This window comes from Pantherophis guttatus, chromosome 1 (assembly GCF_059756535.1).
Source record: "Pantherophis guttatus breed Tessera chromosome 1, ASM5975653v1, whole genome shotgun sequence".
Lineage (NCBI taxonomy): Eukaryota > Metazoa > Chordata > Lepidosauria > Squamata > Colubridae > Pantherophis > Pantherophis guttatus.
The window spans coordinates 248366656-248383896 of NC_142063.1; the positions used below are offsets into that span (position 1 = coordinate 248366656).

The following is a 17241-nucleotide window of genomic DNA, read 5'->3' on the forward strand; positions in this document are numbered from 1 at the left end:
CCATTTTGGCCGGCAGGGTGCTGCAGGAAGCATCCGTCCTGTCTCCCCCATCCTGGCCAGCCCACGGAGGAGAACTACAATGCTGATCCGGCCCTCGAAGAAATCCAGTTTGACACCTCTGCTGTAGAGTATGTATTATGGTCATAGTGGTGCAGTGGTTATAATGCAGTATTGCAGGCTAATTCTGCTGACTGCCGATTGCCATCAGTTTGGCAGTTCGAATCTCACCAGGTTGACTCAGCCTTCCATCCTTCCGAGGTCAGTAAAATGAGGAACCAGATTGTTGGGGGCAATATGCTGACTCTGTACACTGCTTAGAGAGGGCTGTAAAGCACTGTGAAGCGATATATAAGTCTCAGTGCTATTGCTATTATGGCTGGAAAGAGAAATTTCCTGTTCATTTTGAGATTTTGTTGTTATTCACTTCTCTGACACTTATTTCAAAGAGAGAGAAGAAGCTATAAGATGCACCTAGCTTTTGGGAAGGAAAACAAGGGGAAAAAATCTGCCTCTGCCTCCCAGCAATTTGCCTCCTTGCAGGAAACAGCCTGGTCAGCTTCAGTACAGCCTGATTTAGCACGAGCAAATGATTGGAGGTTGGATCTGTCTCCTGGAATACCACTTATCAGCTATTCCAAGCTACGGAGATCACCACCACCCATCGCCACTGTCACTGCCCATTGCCACTGCCACCTATTGCCGCCTCCTCATGGCCCATTTTCGGCCTCCATGTGTCCCATTTTCAGCCTCCATGCGCTCCATTATCGGCCTCCACACATCCCATTTTCTGCCCATTCCAGGTGGTGGGGATAGGTGGCGGCAGCGGCGATCCCTGTTGCCTGGAATGGGCAAAAATGGGGCACATGGAGGCCAAAAATGGGGCACACGGAGGTGGCAATAGGTGGCAGCGGTGATGGGCAGCGATGGCAGTGATGGGCGGTGGTGATCCCTGCAGCCTGGAACATGTGTGGTATTCTGGGAGGCAGATCCAACTGCCAATCAACTGCTCATGCTAAATCAAGCTATGCTGAAGCTGACCAGGCTGTTGGCTGTTTGCTGCAAGACAGAGGCCGAAGGGTGGGGGCCGGCTTTGGCAACATTTGCTGTATAAGACACACAGACATTTCCACCCACTTTTGGGGGAGTGCATCTTATACGCCAAAAAATATGGTAATCAAGGAGAGAAGCAACCTTCCTAACAGCAAGGACAAATAACCGGTGGAACAGCTTGCATTCAGAAGTTGTGGGTGCTTCATCATTGGAGGTTTTTAAGAAAAGACTGGACTGGACAATGATATAGGGTCTCCTGCTTCAGCAAGGGGTTGGACCAGAAGACTTCCAAGGTCCCTTCCAACTCTGATTCTATTCTGATTCTGAAAAAGAGTGACTTCATGGGGGTCTGCAAGTCATACAATACCATCAAATTGCAAGCTTTGTCTCTTTTGGGTGTGCATACAATACGACAGCCAGCCATGTACAAAAAGCGGAAGGCTTGCCTCGCAAAGGAATGAAGCTGCTTTCTTCGCTCTTCACCCACACACTATTTCTCACAGACACCACTGGGTGAATTAACTTTTCTGCCAAGCCAGCACTATAATATAACCATTGTAGATAATTCTACTTGGACTATGGGCATTTTCAACACAAGTTGGGTCACTTCTTGTTATGCAGATGCGCACGGGACTATTTTTAGCAGCATGCAAATGCATATTGCAGCAACAAAAACAAGTCCTGATTGTTTCTCACTGGCTTTATAAAGGAAAAGATGCTATTGAAACAAGTGGTCTATCGATCTAGCCTCTTTGCTTCTGTGCTTTTCTGTCTGATAGGCGGAAATGTGCTCACCTAAAAAAAAAAAAAATTAACTACTGATATACCTCATCTGGATGTACAAGCTCACCTCCTCAAATTAGGATGATATGGAAAGAAAATGCTGTACATATTGGGTATACTTAACTTAGCTTCTATGGCAGACTGGGCAACTTTTTCTTTTAAGTTCTCTCAAGAGTGACTTTCCTTCATGCATAATCGGTTCAAAATGATTAGGCAGCAGTGGTTTCCAGAAACAGATTAGCCATCCTCTTACTTTTTTCCCTTTTTTTGCTTCTTCCTTCACTTACCCTCCCCTCCTCCTTTTTTAACAAACAAATTCTTCTATTCCTTTGCTTAGTTCTCTTATTCTATCCCCACATATGTTTGTTCTCTATATTCTCCATCAGGCTGGTAAATTACAGGAATGCAAGATTAACATGAGACAGGGAGGCAAGAACTATAGCAGAACTATTAAAAGATGATAAAAGAGAATGGATATGATGACATGGCCTCAGGAAGGGAAGGGAAGGGAAGGGAAGGAAAGGGAAGGGAAGGGAAGGGAAGGGAAGGGAAGGGAAGGGAAGGGAAGGGAAGGGAAGGGAAGGGAAGGGAAGGGCATGAGGAAAACAATCAAAATAGCTTTGCCTTGACTCTGTAGGGAACAGAGGGGACAGAGGGAAAGCTGTGGGCTTTCAAGATTCTAACCCACAGCATAGTTGTTGTGGTGTTTACCTACTCTGAAGGGATGACAATAAAGGAAAGACAAGGAAGTAAGGTTGGCCAGAGGTTTAAACCAATGGCTTGGAAAGTATTTCTGAATTTATGCGGGGACTTTGAAATTCCGTCAAGGACCTCTTATAGCAGTGATGGCTAACCTTTTCTGGACTGCGTACCCAAAGTGCATGTGTATGTGTGCAAATGCGCATGCATTTGCCCAAACCCCCAAAATGCAATGCGCATGTGGCCCATGCACATGTGTGTGTGACCCCCATGCATGTGCCTTGCCCCCTCCGCATGACCCCCTGCATGTGCCGCACCCCCTGCTCATGCGCGCATGACCCCCACATGCGCCCCACCTCCCGCATGGCCCCACACATGCATCCCACCCCCCTGTGCATGAGCAACCCCCCGTATGCACCCCACCCCCCTGTGCATGCGCGGAAGAGACCCGAAGACCAGCTGGCAGGCAGGAGGTGCACGCATGTGTATGGCAGAGCTGAGCTGGGGTGATGGCTCGCGTGCCCACAGAGAGGGCGCTGTGTGCCACTTCTGGCCCATGTGCCATAGGTTTGCCATCACGGACTTATAGTCTTAGACTACGGGCTGTGATTCTCTCCTTCTTTTCAGTGAGTCCAAGAGCAAGGAGTGAATGTTTAGATGTGACTATTTTGGCCTCTACATGTGTAATCTAAAATCCACTTACAGTCAGTGGAGAGTCCTAGTTCAGTTCTACAGAGGCTGATCACCCGGGAATTAATGTTTATAAGTGCCATGTTAACTAGCATATGGAGCTTAGGATCAGGAGAGCAGGCATAATTTTAATCACACTGTTCCATCTCTCTAGCTATGCCTAAACATTATTAGGAGCATTTGTTTATACAAATATATACTCAAACCCTACTAGAATAGGTTTTTAAACATTACCAACTGTATCATCTGCATCTATTTATATCAGCTCCAAGATGCAAATAAATAATTTCAATACAAGGTATATGTCTTCCATGTAACTAAATACGGTATGTGTCAGAAATACAGCTGCTTAGTCGTACAGAAAAAATAATGTTTATTTGGAATTTGAATAGACCTCATAGTATCAGACAGAGTTAGAGCTCAAGGTTCTTACATATGCGTGTGCACTGTGCATGCATACACATGTGCATTTAGTTGCAATCTTTGGTGGGATTTTTAAGAATTCCTAATGGAGTATAGAATCTGTTCTCTGCTATATTTTGTCCTGATTGGACTAGACATTTGAAGAAGTGTTTAATGTATGCTGACTACAGGTAGACTTTGCTTACCTATTGTCCTGTTTAGTGACCATTCAAAGTGATAATGGAGCTGAAAAGTAACTTTATGAGCAGTCATTGCACTTGTGACTTTTGCAGGGTCTCCAGGCTCATAGGATGAACATTTGGGCACTTCACAACTGATAGGCATTTATGACCTTCACACTGCCCCATAGTCACATTGACATTCATGTGCTTCACAGTTGTCTTCCAACAAGCAGAATCAATGGAAAAGCTAGCAGTAAAATCACAAGTTGTGGTCATGTGATGTCTCACTTAATGACTCTGTCACTTAGTAACTGAGGTACTGGTTTCTATTGTGATCATTCAGTGAGGACCACTTCGTCAAAACAAAACAAAAAATGTTCTTGTGATTTATTTTACTGTCATAAAATAAGAGGATTTGTTTAGGGAAAAGTTTTCAGGCTAAGATCTCAGCGAAGACTAAAAGCCTATTTTAGTTTTAAACCCAGCCACCTCTTTAAACTGTTCTCTCTTTGGCCTGCCTTCTGCAAACAGTCTTCTATACCTATATGTTATATTTCAAATCACAAAGTTATATGAAATTGTTTGAGGGAGTTCTATATTAAAAACAATCTTCACAATGCAAGGAAGCGAATTTTCTATTCCAAAGAAGACTTTCCTATACCTGAGTATGGCTTTGGTGAAAATTGGGTGGGTATATCCTGGTAATTATTCATCGAAAGCCCATCATCTCATTTAAACAAATATTAGCAGAGAATCAGTGCTAGAATAAACTATGACTCGTACTACAATAAATTATTTACTTGCACACGGTTCAAAAGCAATAAAACCCCAGGGTTTAAACAGTTAAGAATACTAATTCATACTACCATCATTTATTTAAACCCATACATTCCAAAAGCAATAAAAAAATATTCAGATGGTATGAAAATGTTCCCATCTAAAATCAATTCAGTGTTAGTCTAAGTTAAATGTTACTCTGCTTCAGATATTAGGAAAGTGCTTATGGCTGGTAAAAGAAATGTGGTCTGAGGTTAAAAAAATATTCAGAAAATCAAGGAGAATATTAATTTAAGACTTGAACAGGCCATCAATAAAATCCAAATGGCCAGATTTCTATAAAAATGAGAGAAAATATATGTAATATAATTAGACAGTGTAAAGAACAGCCCTGTATCGTATAAATTACTTTTGAATATACTGATTGTATATTATGCAGAAAGAGCTGCGTCAGTACTTCCAGCTGTTTTAAAACAGATACAGGAAAAAAAGAAGAAGGAAGAACTGATCATTGTCCTGAGATGTTAGAAATGCTCTTGTTTATTTGCATCTAGTGATAGTTAGTATTTACCTTGGGTTTTTTGAGAGTCATGTGAAATGGCTGGATGCACTGAATAAACCTGATAGCAAAGCTCAAAACGATTAGCCTCCTTTTGCAGATACGGGTGAGGCTCAGAGTTTACCAAAGGCTGGAGCAAGATCTGAAGTGACAGCTTCCCGACTCACACTCCTACAGTTCAATCCTAGTATACATGGTTAATTATGGGGATTTTACATCTCAGTCTGTCTGCGTAGGTTTGCACAATTGTGGGACATGCAAAGTATCAATTCTGCCTCTGGTGTGCATTCTGCTGGCAGACATAAACAATGGGAATAAACCCTAATTAGTATTATTTTTCTTCTCTGCGATTCTTTTACAGTGTGCTACTCTTTGTTTATGAATCTCATCTTGCAGGCAGGTTCAGAATTTTGCCTTATGAAAGGGCAAAAACATGATGCAAAGCAATATGTAAGAGTTAATTCATTACTTCATATACAGGGATACATGGCAGTTTTGTATCAGATTTAAAGTAAGTTCAAAGAAATAATGCAAAGAAGGATGTTATGTCTTTAACCTAAGACAGAGACAGGGAATTTCAAGACAGCTACACAGAGCTTAGGAGACATTGCAAACCAAAAGAATGGTATAAATAAATACAATTGGTATCTTTTAAATTAGAGCAACACATGTTCATTTTGTCCAAACATTCATTATTGGGGCAACAATACTGTAGAACTACATAGTGAGATGCAAGTATTTATTTAAATTTATGTTTGCATTCCAAGTAGGTTCTTATAGAAACATGAGAACCTCATTTTCCATCTCATCCAAAGTGGCTTAATACTTGCCAGAATATTTTGGGTTCAAATACATACAATGGTACTAAGAATTTTAAAAATTAATATTCAACTAAAACTAAAACATTTTTGTTGGGATTAATGGATACACAGTTAGTAAAGAGTCACAGAAAACTATTCTTACGTATGATTATTGCCATAAGATTACTATTGTACAAAAATGGAAAGACTTTGAAATACTCACAATGAAGGAATGGTTGATGAAGATATTGGAACTAGCACAGATGGCAAAATTAACTTATTTGTTTAGAGGAAGATCAACTACTATGTTTATTAGTGATTGAAAACACTGCATGGACTTTTTGCTAAAAATAAAATGAACTTATGATTTTTGGATTGGATGATTACAAAGGATATACTATGGAAAAAAGGAAATTACAATGTAGACTTAGAAAGAGAGGGTAAAATAAAAACAAATGTATAACCACTGTTAAGAAAATGGAAAACCACTTCTTTGTAACATTTTCCTTTTTTTCTATTCCTCTCTTATTTTCTCACATACTTACTGCTTTCTTTTACTTGTCTCACTTTTAACTTAAAATCTGTACTGCTTTTATTTCATGAAAAACTTTCTTACTTAAAATTATTATTTTTTAAGTGATTTAATGGTCTGGGGTCCACTACTCAGTCATTGAATTAAACTCACACTAATATTAACTTTCTACTTGCAGACCTATTTGTTTTCCAGATGTATCATTAAAACAAGAAAGACAAAGAAAAAACAAACTGTCCAAGTGGCATTTGTGAAGTGAACAACTATAGGTCTGAATGGCATCACAATTCATATGTAGAGCAGAACTCCACTGACAGGTACAATGATCCATCTGAATTGAACTCCTCACTGCAGTATAATAGTATTATACTGTAAATAATAGTATAGCATTTTCCAATTTGGGGGAGATCTAATTCAATGTATCTGAAAGGCATTAGGTTGGGAAAGACTAACATAGATATCAGCCCAGTCAACTTATGCTGAGCAGGATGCTGAAGAGCAGGAGAAAGAAGATGGTCCTGTGATGAACATTATAGATATGTCAAATATTTTCATATGTTTCCTTCAACAAAGTTTTAAATTGCCTTCCTTTGTCTTCTTCCATATGCCATATTCATTTGACAAGCCAGCCAAAGAGCACTGCCCTTCAATTTCCAGTCTTTAGCCTTTCAATGTTTAGCCTGGTTCAAGAGACGTTGCAAGTATCCTTATCAATCCTCAAGGAAATAGGTGCCGAGGGATAACCATTCACTGCCTTCATTACATCCTTTGCTCCTCCTAACGTTAATGACTTAGTTCATTTGTAAAGACAGTATAGAAGCATTCTGCATGATTTGGAAAAAGCATATTAAGAAAAATGACAAAATATAAGGCAGAAGCCTTATATTCTCATAGGAAGGCATTGTCAGCACTTCAAGCTGCATTTACTCTAGTGCTGACATAAGAAGGAGAAGGGAGGCGTCTGGAAAGGGACGTTTGACTTTTCACCTACTTATTATCCCCTAGGAGTTGGGATGGGAGGGGGAAATTCCTTTGAGCTGGAGCAGTAGATTAGGGGTAGAATGACTTGGAAGATGGCCAATGAGTGCAGGGGAGTGGGGAACGGAAAGGGAGGGTTTTGGGTCTGGAAGTCAGTGTCGGCTTCTATGGAGTCGGATCTAGAATGTCGTGCTTAATAAATAGGAGTTTTTCTTCAAAGACTTTGTTTGAAATGCAATTTATTTGAGACGACCTCGAAACCTGACAGGCATACTGTTTGTAGATCTATGTAACAGTAAATAATAATAATAATAATAATAATAATAATAATAATAATAATTCTCATTTATTCATTAAAAATGAAACTCAGTCAACTGGACATTTAAAAATGTGTCACAAATACCATTGACTGGTGCTAATGGTTGATATGGGTTGCTGCCTGCGTCCTAGGTATCAACCAAGTACCTTCTTAAAATATATGATGTTCCGAGTAGCGCAGTTTTTTGCAGCTCCACTGGTGTTATTGCAGGAAGCTGCAATTTCTTGATGTCTTTTGTAAAATTCTTGGGACATGGTACCAAGTGCCCCAATGACAATGGGGATCACGGTTACATGTTTCTTCCAAGCTTTGTAGTTTCGATGGCCAGGTCGCAATATTTCATGATTATTTTCAGTTCTTTTTCTTCGACTCTGGCATCTCCTGCTACAACAATATCAATAAACATGGTTGTTGAGGGTTGGCCCTTGACAACCATGATGTCTGTTGTGTTCCAAATGATGATCCATCTGTATACAAAAGTCCCAAAAGATCTTCACCTTCTCTTTTTCGGTAAGTTTTTCCACTTTGTACTCCCATGACTTTTTGAATACAGGTAAGTCATATTTTTTACATAATGACCAGTGGATTAATTTAGCAACTCGGTCATGTCTAGCTCTGTAATCAGTTTGTGCAATTTTGCTGCATTCACATATTAAATGTGGAACAGTTTCGACTTTATTATTGCATAGTCGGCAGTTTGGATTGTCAGTGGATTTTTGTATCTTCGCTTTCATGGCATTAGTTTGTAGTGCTTGTTCTTGAGCAGCAAGTATTAAACCTTCTGTTTCTTTCTTGATGGTTCCCATCTTAAGCCATGCCCATGTAAGGTTGTCATCACATTTTCCTTCAATGTTTTTCAAGTGTTGTCTATGCAAAGCTTTGGTTTTCCATCTATTTAATCTGTTTAAATCTATGATGATGATGATGATGATGATGATGATGATGATGATGATGATGATGATGATGATGATTTTCATCGTCAGTCAGCCAGATATTCAGATTGGGTTTGGCATTTTTGTCTACCTACCGAGTCCTTACTAAGGACCTGGGGTAGGCAAATCTGGTGGTGGTGGCTGTTATTAAATATACAACAAGGTTTTGTGATATCTTTTTAATGAATGGCTTTGACTATATAACCTTATTACCTCCAAATCAACAATCACGTTTGGAATATAAGATCCTTTCAAAATATTTAGGTTGCTTGTTTTAGAATCTCCCCTTTTATTTAGGAAAAATACAAACAATGCATAAGTTTTTCTAATTAAAAAAAAAGCCTGCCTATTTCAAGTGTCAGGAATCAAGTGATTCTGACATTTATCTAAAATTAGCAATACTCACATCAGTAATTATTGAAGCAACACATCTAAGATTTTTGCTTGCTGTGGCTTGTTTAATGCTAACTTGTAGCACCGCAATAGCTGTAAAGTAAGATCATTATGAAAAAGTTGCTCTGGTAATGCATTGGTATAATTCTTTGTGGTAGTGGAGGGGGAGCTGTTGATGTTTTGTGTGCACTAACTATCTCACTCTCTGTTTTCAGGTTTTATGTTGGGAGAAGATGCCAATATTTATTTAACTTGAGTAAATAATTTTACAATCCTCTAATGGCACGTCAATGTCAAAGTTATTTCTGCATTATGAACTGATGAGGATGTGGAAATTTTAGTTGGTCTAAGGAGAATCTTCCCTATCCCTTTCCCCAATAGTGGGTTTCAAAAATTCTTACTACCGATTCTATGGGTGTGGCTTGGTGGGCGTGGCATGGCTTGGTGGGCGTGGCATGGTGGGCGTGGAAGGGGAAGGATACTGTAAAATCTCCATTCCCTCCCCAATCCAAGGGAAGGTTACTGCAAAATCCCCATTCCCTCCCCACTCCAGGGGAAGGATACTGCAAAATCTCCATTTCCTCCCAATCAGCTGGGACTCGGGAGGCAGAGAATAGATGGGGGTGAGGCCAGTTAGAATTTTTACTACCGAACTACTCAAAATTTCCACTACTGGTTCTCCAGAACTGGTCAGAACCTGCTGAAACCCACCTCTGCCTTTCCCTCCTTGGACACAAGATTTGGAATATGGTTAATGGATATATTTCCTGCCCTTTTATCATTGACCACTTCCAGCCATAAGCATTAGTGGTGGAAATTCAATCATAAAATGAGCTCTCCATAAAAGAGAACCTACAGTATATCACAACCTCCTTCTTGGAGAAAATCTATTTATGCAGTTGCTAAGCATTAACACCCACTTGATAGCTCTTAATCAATCTATCAATCAGTCTGATTCCCCAATATGTAATGCAATCACAGTCAGAATCCTAATCCTGTTCAATTTTCTGTACTCAGCACAAAGGTATGTGAGAGAAAGGTTTCCACATATACAACTTCTTGTACACTGGGGGCAATATGCTGACTCTGTAAACCGCTTAGAGAGGACTGTAAAGCACTGCAAAGCAGTATATAAGTCTAAGTGCTATTACTATTACACATTCTAAGCCCTAGCATTATGCACAATGCGGCTAATGGGTCTCACTGTAAGCATTATATAATCATTCATATTACTAATGTTCTGAATACAGTACAGCTGAATAGAATAGCTGAAGAATAAGTGGCCACTGAATAAATGGCCTGTGCAGTGATAGGTGTATGTTTTTGCATGACTACGCATACAGATAGTCCTCAATTTACAAGTTATGGCACTGAAAAAAAAAGTCTTATGACCGTTTTTCATACTTATGACCGATGAAGCATGTCCATGATCAAAATTTGGGTGCTTGGCAACTGGCATGTATTTATTACAGTTGCGCTGAACTGAGCTCACCATTTGTAACCTCACCAGTCAGCTTCTGACAAGCAAAGTCAATGGGAGAAACCAGATTCCCTTAACAACCGCACAATTCACTGCAGTGATTTAGTATAGAATAGAATAATAGAGTTGGAAGGGACCTTAGAGGTTTTCTAGTCCAACCCCCTGCTTAGGCAGGAAACCCTACACCATATCAGACAAATGGTTATCCAACATCTTCTTAAAAACTTCCAGTGTTGGAGCATTCACAACTTCTGGAGGCAAGTTGTTCCACTGATTAATTGTTCTAACTGTCAGGAAATTTCTCCTTAGTTCTAGGTTGCTTCTCTCCTTGATTAGTTTCCACTCATTGCTTCTTGTCCTGCCCTCAGGTCCTTTGGAGAATAGCTTGACTCCTTCTTCTTTGTGGCAGCCCCTGAGATATTGGAACACTGTTATCACATCTCCCCTAGTCCTTCTTTTCATTAAACTAGACATACCCAGTTCCTGCAACCGTTCTTCATATGTTTTAGCCTTCAGTCCCCTAATCATTTTTGTTGCTCTTCTCTGCACTCTTTCTAGAGTCTCTTTTACATCGTGGCGACCAAAACTGAATGCAGTATTCCAAGTGTGACCTTACCAAGGCATTATAAAATGGTATTTTCTTAACAAGTGTAGCAAAAGGAAGCACCACTTGCTGAACAACTGTCTTGCTTACCCACAGACATTTTGGGCTCAATTGTGGTTATAAATCACTCATTCAGCACTTCTGATTTCTTCCAATTCAGTTGCCTCTGATTCTCAGAGACTGCCTGGGGAAGTCCCTGCAGTTTTCTTGGCAAGGTTTTTCAGAGGTAGGTTGCCATTGCTTCTGTCAGACTTCGATGCTATCTCAAAATAAATGAATTTCCAAACTGCCAATCTTTAAGGAAATATTTTCTTTAATGGAGCATGACTCGATGCGGATAAGACTGACCTTTTGCCCCCCAATCCCTCCCTTTCCGATCCCCCAATCTCTGCTTCTCACTGGCTATCTTCAAGTCATTCTTCAGACTTCTTGTCTCGTCATTTCCCAGGAATGTTCCCCCCCTCTTCATTTCCACGACAACCCAACTTCAAAGGGATTTAGCAGGCAAAAGTTCAGAGCTTATCTCTCTCTCTCTATGCCAGCATTGAAGCGCTGACAGCTTCCTTCCTAGAGCAGAGAGAAAGTGACTGGCTTCATGCCTAAGGTGGTAAGACTAGAACTCACATTATCTCAATTTCTAGCCTCACGCCTTAACCCAGGGGTTAAGCTGGCTGGAGAATTCTGGGAGTTGAAGTCCAGAAGTCTTAAAGCTGCCAAGTTTGAAGACCTCTGCCTTAACCGCTACATTAAACTAGCTCTATTTTGCACTTAGATTTTCAGATCACTTATCCATCACCTTTCTTTCTTTCTATTTTCCCAGCATCATCTCATGTCTAGTCAGAAGAAGTCTAGCTGAATTCAATAGGATTTACTATCTGGTATGGGATAGGTTTACAGGAACTGCATCCTAATTTTATCATCTTTGAGAATGAAAATGGAAAATTCACTTCAATGTTGATAGTGACAATTACCACGATTAGGAGATTTTGAACATAAGGAAGAAAGGGCAAGGCTGTCTGTTTCCTGAGCAAAATCATTCAACACCTGCCTAATGACATAAACAGTAAAAAAAAAAGCCCTTGAAGAATAAAACCTCTTGAAGTTGGTTTTTAAATGCCAATACAATCTGGATTATATTTTTCAATTGTTGCAGTGACATATTTTTTGACAACCCTTCAGCTCCAAAAATAAAGGAACAGAGATGCACATTTGAGCCTTTCCGTGCAAGATTTTAAAAAAATGGAATGCTTCCTCTCATCAGATAGTAAATGAGTCATGGCACTGTATTTCATTATAATTTAAAGTGGCTAACCCAACAAGGATTCAACAGTTAATTCAGAATTCTAGTTGATGAGAAACTATAGGAGGCAACTGGACTTTCTTGTTTTTTCTTTGAAGACATTTTGCTTCTCATCCAAGAAGCTTCTTCAGTTCTGCCTGGGTGGTGGGGAATGGAAAGTTTTATACACCTTACAGACAGCTGGTCATTTGCATTCTTTTTAGAGAGCCGTTGAGGCCACTTGGAGGTTTATCTGTGTCTTCAGGGTCACCTGAGTAGTGCAAATGGGTGTGGAGCAGTGGTGGGTTCCTCCCGGTTCCGCCGAGCCAGTAGCAGTGACGATATGACATCACCGAACTGGTTCTGCTCTCCTCGCCCGCCCCCTGCACCCCCACCCCCCGCGTTATTCTTACCTTTTATTTGGCCCTATCCCCAATCTATTGCTGCCTCCTGACTCCCATCTGAAGGCTAGAGGGAAAAAAACTGTTTAAACTCTTGTTGGGAGGCTTCAAAGTGCCGCCCTACAGCTGATCAGTGTTAAAAGAAAACAAATGAGTAGATGCCTGCAAAAATAAATGGGTAGACCAGTGCCTGCAAAAATACATGAGTAGACCGGTGCCTGCAAAAATAAATGGGTAGACTAGTGCCTGCAAAAATACATGAATAGATCAGTGCCTGCAAAAATAAATGGGTAGATCGATACAGCTCTGCAAGCAGTTAAAAGCCTGGTAGACCAGTACCTCTGCTAAATCCTAAATAATTGTCACATGACCATCAAGCCATGCCCACAAAATAAGCCACACCCACAGATCTGGTAGTAAAAAATTTAGAACCCACCTGTGGTGTGGAGCCTTCTTGGCTACAGGATGTTTTCTGCCCTGTTTCCCTTCCCGGTTGAAGAAAGGTGCAGGCTGTCAGGGATGAGTCTGCATTGTCTGCATCCCAAATGGTTCCTGAGAAGCAAAACGTCTTCAAAGAAAAAAACCAGAAAGTCCAGTTGCCTCCTGAAAAAAGCACCTTTGGGACAACCATGACCTGGATAACTGAAAATCTCCATAGACTATGAGAAACTATAGTTGACTTCCCATCTGAATACAGTTCTAGTAGCATTCAGCACTTACAACCAACTGCTGAGCCTTGGTCTTCTACCAGAGCCAACCAAAGCTGATTCTTGTTTTGGGTTCCTCTTACAGGAATGGGAACAAGAAGGACCTTCTCTGTGATTGGAAACTCTGCTTTATCATGCAGAGGACACATGTGGCAGAACTAAACACATTTGAGGACAAATGTGGCAGAACTAAACCACATTGGGGCAAAGGAGAAGGAACCAGCAAGCTTAGTCTTGTACTTTACAAATTTAGGAGCTTCATGCTGTATTTATGAGAGAATTAAAATTAAACCACAATGTTGCCACTGCATCTCCCAGCCTGAAATGCTTATTCCAAACCACTGTGGTCTAATATTAATCCTTCATGATAAGTCATTAGCGCCCATTAAAAGATAGCTGTTGCTTTTTAAAAATTCTCTTTAGTCTCTGCAGGTCTTTCTTCAACTGAATCGATTAAACTTTGGTACAGTGCTTTTTTCCCTTTCTTAATCAAAAGCAGTCCTAAGTGGATTGAGTGATTCAATCAACCCATTAGTCAAGTGCCTTTAGTGTGAAGAAACCAATGGTGAAAAAGTAAAATGCTTGTTCATTAGATCCACAAATTAAAAGCATCATTACAAAATGGTATACTAAACATGATTTGTAGCCAGCTTGTCAGAAATATTGTATATATAGAGCTTAACAGAGTAAGAAAGCCAGGTCTTAATTTCATTTCAATACAAATGTTTTCTTTCTCAAAATAAAATATTTTGATATGCTAAAGCAGTGGTTCTCAACCTGTGGGTCAGGACCCCTTTGAGGGTCGAACAACCCTTTCACAGGGGTTGCCTAAGACCATCGGAAAACACATATTTTCAATGGTTTTAGGAATAATTTTATGGTTGGGGGTCACCACAACATGAGGAACTGTATTAAAGGGTCGCGGCATTAGGAAGGTTGAGAAACGCCTATCTCCTATGAACTCTACATAGCAGTTGACAGAATATGCAGAAATTAAAAGGCATATGTAGAGTTAATTCACAAAATGCATACTCTGTTGTAGTTTATTTCTTATCGTTACAGAATAGTTGTCCCTAAATGGATGAACAAGATGTTCTAAGTATCATCAATGAATCCACAGAATGCATAGACCACACCTGCTACCACTTTCCTGCCATCCATTCATACGTGATATTGTAGGATATGAACCATAATACTGTTGCGCTGAACAACAGAATTCCAAACACATAGGAAGTCCAACTCTAAATCTTTCCTCCCATAGTTTGTAGAGATTCGCAGTCATCCAGGTCATGGTTGTCCCAAAGGTGCTTTTTCAGGAGGCAACTGGACTTTCTTGTTTTTTCTTTGAAGACGTTTCACTTCTCATCCAAGAAGCTTCTTCAACTCTGACAGAATAGTGGGGAATTGAAGGATTTATACTCCTTGCAAACAGCTAGTCATTTGCGTCCTTTTAGAAAACAAGAAAATCCAGTTGCCTTCTGAAAAAGCACCTTTGGGACTTTTCTCCCATAGGTTGAAAACACAGCACATCACTAGGAACATGAGTGAAAATAATTTCTGTTTGACCGATTTCTTATCCTCTTGGTGCAGTCCTTTCACAAGAATACAGTAGGACTAGTCTTAGCCCTAAGCTTGATTTAGACTTGTCTGCAACTGCATGTAGGCATCATCATATATCTACGTAGCGAAACGCATGATGGGTAAGCGTAGGCTGTAGATGGTTGCAGTGGGCTGACAGACATACCTCTCAACTACTTGTGTGGAGATATGCCTCATGCATACTGATTGGTTGATCTGACTTCCTGTTGGTAGGCGGGCAGAAAGCAAGGCACATTCAAGGATAGATACAGAAGTATAAATGTAACAGCTATGCAACCATCTCCAAACAACAAGCACATTCGTTCCCTGATATATAGCGACACAGAAGTCTAACCCAAGCTTTCGACAGAATGATCCAGCTGATATTGGCTAAAGAGTGAGGTGTTGGAGCATACAACTATATATATCACACTATCCCAGCGGTCACCAACTGGTGGTCCATGGACCACTAGTGGTCCGCGAGAAAATTTTGGTGGTCCGCAGAAAAATTATTTGCATTTTTATATTGCACTAAATCAGGGGTCCTCAAACTATAACCCCTGAGACAGATACATGCAATGAATGTTTGTGTTACTGCAGAGAGTCTCTCCCTTTTGGGTCTTTTTGTGTGGGCCGGAGGGGGGCAGAAATTCCAATGTGGGGTCTGCTTCAGCCTCCTGGTGCGGGGCTGGAGGAAGTGCCGCTGGTGGCAAAAAGCCGGAGGGCCTTGTTCCAGTGGGACTGCATCACGGCCTGGAACTGGCTGACCATCTCAGCCCACTGAGCCTCCAGGCACCAGTACCTGGCCTTGAAGGTCTTCCCTCTGCTTGGAAAGCCTATGCTCCTAGTCCTCGGTGAGGTGCTTCTGCTAAGCCTCCTTCTTGGTCAGATCCAATTTGAACTGAGCTGTTTTGCCAACTCTTTCTCATGGTGGCTGCTTAACTCCAATAACTGCTTCCTGTTGGGGCACTAAGGAGCCTGGGTGGGCAAGCGAGGAGGGGCTGGGAGAGGAGGGGCAAGTAGAAGCCAGCGAGGTGCCCCTCAACATGAGTGACATCAAGTTGACCACACCCACCCAGTCACATGACCACCTAGCCACGCTCACCCAGCCGGTCATTAGGCAGATCATATTAGTGGTCTGTGGGATTAAAAATTATGAATTTAATGATCCCAGAGGTCTGAAAGGTTGGCGACCCCTGCTCTATCCTATATCTTTCATAATCGCCAGCAATTCATTAAACAAACGTACAGTTTTATAGGATGGGATTTGAATGGCGGGTTGTCCCTTCCTTCTTAAACAAAATATCCTGCATCAGCCCTAAACATAAGAAGTCCAAGTCTCCTTGCTATATTTTTAGCTTTGCTGTCAATAATATATGCAAGTTTGTGCATGTGTGAGAGTGATACATATTCAATAATTGAACTGCCTTAAAAAACGCATTAGTAGTCACATCCCCATCAATGCTCAGGTGACTATATTCTGCAGGGGCTGATGTTTTCTGACTGACTTCAAAAACAGCTCTGTTCAGAATACATTAGTATTATTCATAGTCCCAGGGTGAGGCAGTATATTCACAGCAGGCAAGCGTACACTGAGGAACTGTTCATGCCAACGTTTCTGAAAACAGTCAGACAATTGTTTGTTTGATTGATATTTATAGCCTGTCTTTCCTCCAGGGAGTTCAGGGTGATGATCATGAGTCTCTGCCCTTCTTTTTATCCTCAGAACAACACACTGAGATAGGTTTGTGCTGAGAGAATATAACATTTTCATCATGTCATGGGCATCAGTGAGTACCAGGGAGTGAGGGGTTAATGCTTTGAAGGTTTACAAATTTAAGAAAGTGATATTTGAATTCATTGCAAAGGGGTGGGGGGAATTACATCCCTACAAGATCAAGATCAAGCAAATTCCAGGAGTCTATTGATAGTCACTCACAATTCTTCATTTTTCTCAGTTCTGGTTAAACAATCATTGTATCGCTGTTATTATTTATCTCTAGATAAATCCTATCTAGCATCAAATCCTTGACAGGTGAAATCAGCGCAAACCAGATTGGATATGTAACATGACCGAAGTTCAGATTTGAGCAAGA

At 40.7% G+C, this 17241-nt stretch overlaps 1 long non-coding RNA gene across 1 annotated transcript in view; it reads right to left on the reverse strand.

The window, feature by feature from the left end:
• LOC132711061 (uncharacterized) overlaps positions 1-13376 on the reverse strand; it is a 123232-nt gene extending 109856 nt beyond the window's left edge. Inside the window, exon 1 of the long non-coding RNA XR_009621828.2 lies at positions 13297-13376. This is a non-coding gene — a long non-coding RNA (uncharacterized LOC132711061). The remainder of the gene's footprint in view (positions 1-13296) is intronic.
• Between the last annotated feature and the right edge of the window lie 3865 nt (positions 13377-17241).